At 44.7% G+C, this 11760-nt stretch overlaps 1 pseudogene; it reads left to right on the forward strand.

The window, feature by feature from the left end:
- Window positions 1–7142: 7142 nt before the first annotated feature.
- LOC124803711 lies at window positions 7143–7260 on the forward strand (annotated as a pseudogene).
- The last annotated feature ends 4500 nt before the right edge of the window (window positions 7261–11760 follow it).

Consider the following 11760-nt stretch of genomic DNA (forward strand, 5'->3'; position numbering starts at 1 on the left):
TTTTAATTTATATATGACATTTGGTATGTTTTATATATGACCAGACAGATGTGTGCTTGTGTAACTCGGCGGTCTCGGAATTATGTACAAGCCCTAATGACGTAGTGTTGCCACACACGCAGACCCTGTTATCACGCGAGCTGTGACATTCATTGGCGCCTCTTCTGCTAGCGCCATCTCGCGAATCGGCCTGTAGTGTAAGAACAGAGCCGGAGATGCGGTAGTACCTAGCTTGCACTTGTGTGTGATGGAGACACTTAACATTTATAATGTCATCTCTCTTGGACGCCTATGTGCTACGTATGACAATTTTGTAAGGCCTGCGTGCTATAGGCAACTATTAATACCACCATTGTTTGCCTTGATGTTGTAACTTGTATGTGTGCTAATGTATGTAACTAAATTTATATGAATACATATTATATAAGTGGAATCCAAGCCCACTTTTATAGTGTTTTCTGTCCTCCCTAGATCCGATGATGGCGGCTTTAGTTTCGCCGAAACCGATAATCATGGAATAAAAAGAATTCCTGCGATCTTGGCTACCAGTTTATTGTTTTACAATCATCTAGATCGCTCCCACATGAGCACAATGTGCTCCCTACAATCTTTCTCTGTTTTTGTCATTGCTCCTTCGATGCCTGTCCAACTATGCTACCACTTTGAGAATGTGGCAGATGATTTCGTAAAACGTCTTATCGATGTTGAAAGTCGGGTCTATTTCTCAGCCACGGTCCAATCGAGAAAGCTATGAGTGACAATTTTCACCATCATCTAAGCGCTAGAAATTCTGCATATTTGTGACGTCGCCATAATGGTTACGCCATTTCCAGACTTTGAAGGCACAATTTTAGAATATGATCCGCACGGTGGATGATCAGTCAACGGCACATCTTACTGTAATCTCCTTGACATCCACCTAGAGCCTTCAATCAAATAAAAACGCATCGGTCTGGTTAGTTTTTCAAGTACTGTTTGAATATAACAGGTGGCTGACAGCAGCCCACCGATAGCTTCCCTCTATATGCGTTTGCTTTAATTAAAAGTATGAGGACCAAATCACACTGAAGTTAATAAACCACAAGTAAAATAACAAAAATAATCGCTTAAAGGGGGAGTATGACGATAGACCCTACCCGACCACCTGTTAAATTCGACTAGGGTGTCTCTAATTGAAGAGTGTGTCGTCCTCACATTATCACGGGGAAAAAAATTATATGAAAGCAAAGCAAAAGTGACGTTTTCATTTGATTGATGGCTTCAGGTAGGTGTCAAGGATATTACAATAAGGCAGGCTGTTGACTGTGCGTCCTCTGAGCGGATAATATTCCAAAATTAAACCTTAGTCGTCTCGAAACTTCGTAACCATTATTACAACATAAACGTGCTGAATTTCTTGAGCTTCGATGAAGATGTTCATTGCTACCTCTCGCTTAGCTGGAAAACTGTAACCAGTGCTCAATACTGATATGACGATGTTTTAGCAAATTATTTGCTTCAGTCTCATAAAGTCGTAGCATAGTCTGATAGTCTTTGACTAGACTCAGTACTGTTATGAAGATGTTTTAAAAAAATTATTTGCTTCAGTCTCCTAAAATCTTAGTATAGTTCGACAGTCCTTGAAAAAATGATCTTTCAGTTCAAGGATAAGTTGTTTTGTAGCCCATCTAACGGAGATTTCGTGTTGTTACATGACACTGCGATCGATGAATAACGCTCAGTTCCGCTCCAATTCAATCGAGTGTTAGCGGCCGATTCTGTCCTATCTCTCGAGATCACGAGAAGTGCCATAGTGAAGTGTGTGACGGCGACCAGAGTTTATTGCATATGGCACTACTAACACTCCACCTTTAATGTTCATGTGCCATGTACTAGTGTTGAATCGACCGATAGAATAATAAAAAACTATAACTGTGCTTTGACGAACTTCTGTTTCCTGTTGCAGTATGATACTAGTCTTTAATAGATTTCTGTATAGTGGCCACTAATTTTGTGCGTTTTCTGACGTTATAGTATTCAAGATGTACACTGACGGAAAAAAGCGCAGTTCGTAGAAGGAGTTGTGCGACAAAGTTGGTAGGTGTGTTCCTATACCTCAATGGTGCTGTCTGTTCAAAGTGCGCGTCATTCGATTATGAGGATGAAAATAAGGTTTACTTTAAATACACGCTGTAACGATGGTGAGCGTTAGTTACCTCGGACGCTGTCAGTTTATGTTAATCAAGAATGCCTTTAATGTGACAAAGACGCCATTATCAAAACCTGCCTCAGTTTGAACGACGTCGTCTAATACGGCTACGAAAAGCTGGATGCTCCTTCTGCGATACTGCAGAAAGACTTGGCAGGAATGTAGCCACTACGGTGGCAACAGAGGTCACGAGAAAGTACAGTCATAAGGATATCGGGCTCTACCGAGAGGTAAGATCGTCGTGTTCGACATACGGCTCTGGCGCATCGTACCGCGTCTGCAGCAGCAAGCTGAGCTACAGTTGGTATCACAATGGCACAACGAACTGTTACAAATCGATTACTTCAAGGACAGCTCGGAGTCAGACGCCCTGTAGCGCGCATTCCGCTGACCCCCAAACAATCACCATACGCGATTTCCGTGGTGTCAAGCTAGACCTCTTTGGGGGGCAGGGTGGAGGTCTGTTTCTCCTGATGAAAGCTGGCTCTCTCTCCGTGTCAGTTGGCTAGAAAGGGGAGAGTTGAGGGTCTGCAACCATCCTGTCTGTTTGCTAAACACACTGGAGTTGTGGTCTGGGGTGCGATTTTGTACGACAGCAGGAGCAGTTTTGTGGCTACCCCACGCACTCTGAGTGCAGATTTGTACGTCAGTCTGGTGATTCGACCTGTTGTGCTTCACTTCATGAACGGCATTCCAGGGGGTGTTTTCCAACAGAATAACGCTCACCCACATACCGCTGTTGTAACCCAACAAGTTCTACAGAGTGTCGACATGTTGCCTTGGCCTGTTCGATCACCAGATGTGTCTCCAGTCGAGCACATATGGGGCATCGCCGGACGACAACGCCAGCATCATCCGCAAACAGCATTAACCGGCCGTGTATTGACCTAACAAGTGCAGCAGGTGTGGTGTCACCGCCAGACACCACACTTGCTAGGTGGTAGTGTAACGTCTACGCTCGGGCGTACGTTAGCTCTTTAAAGCCTGTACTATGATAAGTTGACGGGCTTCACCTTATAAGAAAGGATTTTAGTAAATATGTTGACCACGTGTACCTGAATGGAGGCAAAATCAGACTTCCGCCCACTCAGTAACAACAATGATACGTCAAGCAAGTCTAAAGTGCAACTACACGTTAGGACGGGCAAGAAACATACACAGCAGATGCTACCAATTGTTAATAATACGGTCGCCAGCCTAATTAGGCATTAAGTGAGTTTTTTTTCTTGTACAAGTGGATGTATGTACAAGCATAACAACACGTAGTAATACTGCATTATATGGTAAATTTTAGAACCAGAAAAATCTACTGAACTAATATTTTCCCTTTCTGTACTAATTTGGACAAGCTATAAATACACAACATTACACTATAATGATTACTACAAACTGCGTTTTGTCTATTGATCTGACTGAAATCGGGCATAGGTTACCCTAGAAATAGCACTTTTGAAACACACAAACAATGTCAATTTTAATAAGGGTGAAACACTGATAAATTTAGGTTTTATATTGACTTTAACTTTGCTGGTCAAATCAGTTCAGTACACTTCAGACTTTAAATGAATAGAAAAGAAAAGAGTGGAGGGGAGGGGGGCCCTGAAACTGTTATGATCACTGTGTTGAAACTGTTAACTATTGGAAGCATTAAGCACTCAAGATTTACAATATATGAGTTACTACTCTTTTTGTCTTATTACTTCCTCATTTAACTACCATTATTTTTGTCTCAAATTATTTAAGCTTCATTACTAAACCAATTCCAAAATTATCTTCCAACTTTGTCAGACCTTTGTTCTTTGCTTATATTTTCATTATCAATAAAGCTCCTTAAACATCTTTCTAGCATAGATAGGTCTGCAGGTAATTCTTATTAACATAAACTTTAAATCTTCATTTCGGGACACTCGGATTGCACAACATGTGGAAAGGACCCTGTCTAGTTTAGTGATAAGGATAATTAATTGATAGGACAATTCTGGTAAAAGTTAAGTTGTTATTGAACAGTCAGGATCAAAATTAACACTGGTCCACACGAATACAGTACTAAATGTTTCAACCTGTTCGTGTCGATGCGGCGGTTGGCGGGCGGCGAGATGGCAAGGCGCACAGCACATGTACAATCACAGCTATGGCTCTTGATGTATCGGCACTTTGCTTCTTCTTAGCGTCGCAATCCTTTTCCATTTAGTGCCTATGGAATATAGCCATGCTGTATAGTCGTCGGAAACAGCACATCCGAGGCTCAACGAATTCACGTTTTCCAGGAGAGCCTCCTCGATCTAGAACGTGTTTCTCAGACCGATGCCCAACTCCGACTAACTCTGCTGAGCCCGTTATGCCGTGCAGCGCCCGTGTGCATTTTCCCGCGCTCGCCTGCCTCCACCTTTTACCGCTCCCCTACAGACAGGGTATTCACCAAAGGTTTTACATTCCACATATCCTAATACATTGCCTACGTATGGACCAGGCGCACAATTACAATTTTAAACATGTTACAATAGATTCAACATAGGTTACACTTCAATTCTGTTATAGCATTGCTTGAAATTTGACATAAATATTAATATTCACATCGAAAGTTGCTTACAGTTTCTTTAACATAATGACACGAAAAGAAAAAGAAATGAAATCAAAACATTGCTTACATTAATTCATCGAAAATCAGAAGAAAAATTACTATATGTACAATTGTTGTTATTACAGTAGCCTTTAAATCGGCCGCGGTCCGTTAGTATACGTCGGACCCGCTTGTCGCCACTATCAGAGATTGCAGACCGAGCGCCGCCACACGGCAGGTCTAGAGAGACTTCCTAGCACTCGCCCCGAGCTGTACAGCCGACTTTGCTAGCGATGGTTCACTGACTAAATACGCTCTCATTTGCCGAGACGATAGTTAGCATAGCCTTCAGCTACGTCATTTGCTACGACCTAGCAAGGCGCCATGTTCAGTTACTATTGATATTGTAAATAATGTACAGACAACAGCTACGTTCAACATTAACGGATTAAAGTTAAGTATTCCACCAGTTACCTCCTTTTTTTCTGAAGTCTACATTCCTTGTCCTGTTCCAGACCTCACGCCAGCCCGCGTGAGCTTAAACGCGTGCCTTTCGGCTTCCTCTATTAATACGGGTTGGCTCTCCTGCCAGCCCACAACAGCAGGCATGGCTCTCCATCCCACAAACAGACATTCGGCACCTGTATAACGCAATGCATGCTCGTTCGCGCGCTTGCAAACAACATTCTGGCAGTTACACCGATTATTAAGTATCAGCATTTCGTATTTTCAATGGCTTATCTCGTGCTTCCATTAACGTGTGATCTTACAATGTTAATCAATTATCTGTATTACATAGACAAATGTTTTCTCGAAATTTCATTACTCTACATTCATTATTATTTGGTGCTGCGATTTTTTTCCGTCCGTGTAGTCGCTGGTAAAATAGATTAATAGGTGGTGGACGTCTGTTCGTTTTTCTGGTAAAAGCTGGTTCTGTCTCGGTGCCAGCGACGGCCATGGCTTGGTTAGAAGAAGGTCAGTTGATATCCTCCAATCAACCTGTCTGCGTGCTAGACCCATTGGACCTACACATGGGGTGGATTACGCGGCGGGTTCCTCATTCATAGATCTCATGCGTTTCTTTGGTGGAAGTGAGTGTTAAGCGTCGTTTATAGTGAAGAAAGGTCTACCCTACAACCCACCCGGGAAGCCGCGTGTGTTAATGCGACCGCTTGCGAGACGAGAAGGTACGCTAGCCCCGGATCGAAATCGCCCGGTGGATTAACGACGAGTGGTCAGTGTCCCAGTCAACCTGGATTTGTGGCTTTTACGCGATTTCGCACGTACCACTAGGTGAAGGCTGGGCAGTTTCCCACGTTCCACCTCGCATACACGCTAGACAAACAGATACTGTAACGCCATTCTACGCAGCAGTGCTGTTCGAGTTGAAACATTCCCTTTGTATGTAAAGAATGACAGTGCTGGAAAAACTCTTACGTTATTTGATTTTCAAACAGCCGAGCAAAACTGAACGTACTCAGACACTTCTCTCTTTACTTATTCTGATCATCACTAAACTGACACACAATATTTTTAGCGCAACGCAATCTCACTTTCAATAATCACTACTAAAGAACAGCCCTGACTAACAATAACTTATACCTTTCATGAATCACTCACCCCACAAAAATCTTCGTTACTAGAACTACTGCAATACAGCGAGCGCCAATACTGCCAGCTAAATAAAATATTCTAACTACTGAAGGCATTAATTACTGATAGGCATAGTTAGCAAATGAAAGATTTTGATAGAGAAGAAACAATGTGTTTACCTTAATAGTGCTCAAAAGTCATAATATATATATATATATATATATATATATATATATATCAGTTCATGACATCCAGTCTTACAAATTTCCTTTTTCTGACGGACACACGTCCAGATCGTCCGCTCATAGTAACCTCTCAAAACTCTGGCATCTCTCTCGTCAACATCCACCACTGCTGGCGGCTCACCTCCAACTGCACAACTCTACGCGCTGTTCACATCCAACTGACCAACGCTGCACTAGCGACTATTCCAACAATGAGTCCAACCAGCCACAGACTGCACACAGCGCGGTCAGCGATTTTCATACAGAGCACTACTTGGCGTTTCCAACACAAAAACCTGAACACCCTACTTACAGAGTTTAGGGCAAATATCATGTGGGCTGAGGCGTGAATGAGTATTTGGACTGTACAAAGCCGCTGTGCCAGGGTAGTGTATTGGTTAGTGCACCTGCCTAGGGAGTAGGAGACCCGAGTTCGAACCCCGGCCTTGGTACAAATTTTCACCATCGCTTCAGGCTCCATATAATAACTTGTATCTCACGCTTTTGGACTCGCAAAGCTTTAGTTTGGCTTGATGAGGTACTCCAGAAAATGATCGCATATGACAATGAATTGGGCAACGGCCATGCCGCGGTGGGCACACCGGTTCCCGTGAGATCACCGAGGTTAAGCGCTGTCGGGCGTGGTCGGCACTTGGATGGGTGACCATCCAGGCCGCCATGCGCTGTTGCCATTTTTCGGGGTGCACTCAGCCTCGTGATACCAATTGAGGAGCTACTCGACCGAATAGTAGCGGCTTCGGTCAAGAATACCATCATAACGACCGGCAGAGCGGTGTGCTGAGCGCACGCCCCTCCTATCCGCAACCTCCTTTGAGGATGACACGGCGGTCGGATGGTCCCGGTAGGCCACTCGTGGCCTGAAGACGGAGTGCTTTTATGACAATGAATTGAAAGTAAGTGAAGAATGCTAGCTGTTTTATTGTTATATCGCCTATATCTGAAAATATGAAAAGAGTACAGGACCTAATACTGCCACTTGATACAACTCGCCTCCATCGTGAGTTTAGTGATGATGTTTGGTTCGCTCAACTGCGCGGTTATCAGATGCAAACTGAACTTATTATTTAAGTCGCAATCTCAAAAATTTAAGACTATCAATCTTTTCTATTTGTTTGTGGTGATATTGTAGGCATATTATGAATGGATGTCTTTTAGAAGTTGTTTATAAACGTACATTAAAATTTCGTAAACCAATGTTTCTAACCTCTAATTAATGAGCTATTTAGTGCAATATTTGTAACATTTGCAAACAAAATAAACATGGCATATGGGAACGTTACTATTGAAAGGTCATTAACATACAAAAGAGATAGTTAGGATCCTAAGGTGGAACTTTATCGGACACAACACGTAATTAGTTCCAAGTTGGGTGAAGATTGATAATTTAATACACTCCTGGAAATTGAAATAAGAACACCGTGAATTCATTGTCCCAGGAAGGGGAAACTTTATTGACACATTCCTGGGGTCAGATACATCACATGATCACACTGACAGAACCACAGGTACATAGACACAGGCAACAGAGCATGCACAATGTCGGCACTAGTACAGTGTATATCCACCTTTCGCAGCAATGCAGGCTGCTATTCTCCCATGGAGACGATCGTAGAGATGCTGGATGTAGTCCTGTGGAACGGCTTGCCATGCCATTTCCACCTGGCGCCTCAGTTGGACCAGCGTTCGTGCTGGACGTGCTGACCGCGTGAGACGACGCTTCATCCAGTCCCAAACATGCTCAATGGGGGACAGATCCGGAGATCTTGCTGGCCAGGGTAGTTGACTTACACCTTCTAGAGCACGTTGGGTGGCACGGTATACATGCGGACGTGCATTGTCCTGTTGGAACAGCAAGTTCCCTTGCCGGTCTAGGAATGGAAGTACGATGGGTTCGATGACGGTTTGGATGTACCGTGCACTATTCAGTGTCCCCTCGACGATCACCAGTGGTGTACGGCCAGTGTAGGAGATCGCTCCCCACACCATGATGCCGGGTGTTGGCCCTGTGTGCCTCGGTCGTATGCAGTCCTGATTGTGGCGCTCACCTGCACGGCGCCAAACACGCATACGACCATCATTGGCACCAAGCCAGAAGCGACTCTCATCGCTGAAGACGACACGTCTCCATTCGTCCCTCCATTCACGCCTGTCGCGACACCACTGGAGGCGGGCTGCACGATGTTGGGGCGTGAGCGGAAGACGGCCTAATGGTGTGCGAGACCGCAGCCCAGCTTCATGGAGACGGTTGCGAATGGTCCTCGCCGATACCCCAGGAGCAACAGTGTCCCTAATTTGCTGGGAAGTGGCGGTGTGGTCCCCTATGGCACTGCGTAGGATCCTACGGTCTTGGCGTGCATTCGTGCGTCGCTGCGGTCCGATCCCAGGTCGACGGGCACGTGCACCTTCCGCCGACCACTGGCGACAACATCGATGTACTGTGGAGACCTCACGCCCCACGTGTTGAGCAATTCGGCGGTGCGTCCACCCGGCCTCCCGCATGCCCACTATACGCCCTCGCTCAAAGTCCGTCAACTGCACATACGGTTCACGTCCACGCTGTCGCGGCATGCTACCAGTGTTAAAGACTGCGATGGAGCTCCGTATGCCACGGCAAACTGGCTGACACTGACGGCGGCGGTGCACAAATGCTGCGCAGCTAGCGCCATTCGACGGCCAACACCGCGGTTCCTGGTGTGTCCGCTGTGCCGTGCGTGTGATCATTGCTTGTACAGCCCTCTCGCAGTGTCCGGAGCAAGTATGGTGGGTCTGACACACCGGTGTCAATGTGTTCTTTTTTCCATTTCCAGGAGTGTATACCCTCTAATATCTGTCATAATAAACGTAACAGGAGACGTGAAATTTGTCATGGACGCAAAAGATGCGACTATCATGTGCTCCTTAGACTTCAGCAAAGCCTTTGACACCGTCGACTTCGACATTTTACTTGCCTAAATTTCTTGTGAAGTGCAATGGTGTCGCTCTTACCTGACGTTTCTCCAGCAATGCACCACTTCTGGCTCCATAAACCCACGTCCGCAGCTCGTGGTCTCGCGGTCGCGTTCTCGCTTCCCGAGCACGGGGTACCGGGTTCGATTCCCAGCGGGGTCAGGGATTTTCATCTGCTTCGAGATCACTGGGTGTTTGTGTTGTCCTCATCATTTCATTATCATTCCTGAAAATGGCGTGATTGGACTGAGCCAAGGTTGGGAATTTGTACGGACGCTGATAACCGCGCAATTGAGCGCCCCAAAAACCAAACATCATCATCATCCATAAACTCACGATGGAGGCGAGTTGTATCAGGCGCCAGTATTAGGTTTTGTACTCTATTCATTGTACGTCAATTATGTGTCATGAGTTTTGTCTTGCTGCAAATACCATATATATGCTGCTGACATCCAGTTTTACCTAAGTGCAAAACCAATAAAGCTGAGGATAATTGGTGAGAATCTCAATGCCGACCCGTGTGCACTATGAAAAAGAGCGTAGGTTATAGTGTTGAACCTTAACCATCCAAAAGACAAGCGGCGCTGTTTGGTCACTCTACGGTCTTTAGCCCTACCATCTTTAATCCTAAATGGGACGAATATCGACCCCTCTTCCTCAGCAAAGAGTCTAGAAGTAATAATATATGAAAATCTAAACTGGACGTGGCACATATCTGTTGTGTCTAGGCAAGACAGCCTAGACACAATGAGAGGAAGCCGAAAGGCACGCGCTTAAACTCACGCAGGCTGGCGTGAGGTCTGAAACAGGATACGTAATGAATGCTATAAAGAAACGTACGTAGCTTCTGGAATACTTAACTTTAATCCATAATTGGTGAACATTGGTCTTGTTGATATAGTATTATCATCTCAATATAACTTGGTGATGGCGCCTTGCTAGGTCGTAGCAATTGACTTAGCTGAAGGCTATGCTAACTACCGTCTCGGCAAATGAGAGCGCATTTGTCAGTGATCCCCTTCTGACAAAGTCGTCTGTACAACTGGGGCGAGTGCTAGTACGTCTCTCTAGACCTGCCGTGTGGTGGCGCTCGGTCTGCGATCACTGACAGTGGCGACATGCGGGTCCGACTTATACTACCGGACCGCGGCCGATTTAAAAGCTACCACCTAGCAAGTGTGGTGTCTGGCGGTGACACCACAATATCTGTAATGTGTAACAAGGTATCAACATCACTTTGAGCCCCAAAAAAATAAAAACTCTTCCTTCTTGACCTGAAACAGAAACTTGTACAAACGCTTATACTTCCAATAACTGATTGCAGCGATGCTGTGCTGCACTGCCTTTCTCAGGAAAGCTCAGGGCGCCTGGAATTGGTTATGAATGCCTGTGTTCGTTACACTGTGATGTTCCACTCTTTCATCACAAAAATGGTTCAAATGGCTCTGAGCACTATGGGACTTAACATCTATGGTCATCAGTCCCCTAGAACTTAGAACTGCTTAAACCTAACTAACCTAAGGACAGCACACAACACCCAGTCATCAAGAGGCATCTTTCATCACATTTCACCATCATATACACAGGTATCCTTGCTATGCTAACAAGTGCACAGATTTTTCATACCCTCTGTCTTCTCTATGGTCTCATCAACATACGTTGTTCCTGATATGAACGTGGCAGAAACAACCTGACGCGTCTGCTCACGGAACATTGGTAAAGTGATTGATAATTTGAATTTAAATAGAAACTGAAAGTAATCACTGGAAAGAAAAATGTGAAAATTAAATGGAGCAGTGGGCCATTGTTGAAGATCGATGCATCTTTATCAGTGGTCAAACTGACTTCTAGAAAAGTGCTATAAAATTTAGAAAAGATAGATTACGCCTTTCAATTCCACCACCAGTTTTGCAATGCCGATATCTGTTATTTACGGGAGAAAGGGAATCATAACATGGAGAATGTGACCAGATCATTTAAGGTTCTGCGCCCGCATTCAGATTTGCAAAATGCTTCGTGATGATCGGAAATTAATCTCAGGGACGCTGTAACAGGTTGCAAATGAATAAATGGCAGAATACTAATTGTATTCAGTCATCGCGTCTCCAAGCCACGATCCGCTAAGGTCGTATTGGTCATTGGCTGTAACAATAAATCATTAAAACATTTCGTGTGTCATATATCCACTAGGAGAACTGTTGAAATGAGAATTCATGACACGTAAC

Source organism: Schistocerca piceifrons, chromosome 6, assembly GCF_021461385.2.
Source record: "Schistocerca piceifrons isolate TAMUIC-IGC-003096 chromosome 6, iqSchPice1.1, whole genome shotgun sequence".
Lineage (NCBI taxonomy): Eukaryota > Metazoa > Arthropoda > Insecta > Orthoptera > Acrididae > Schistocerca > Schistocerca piceifrons.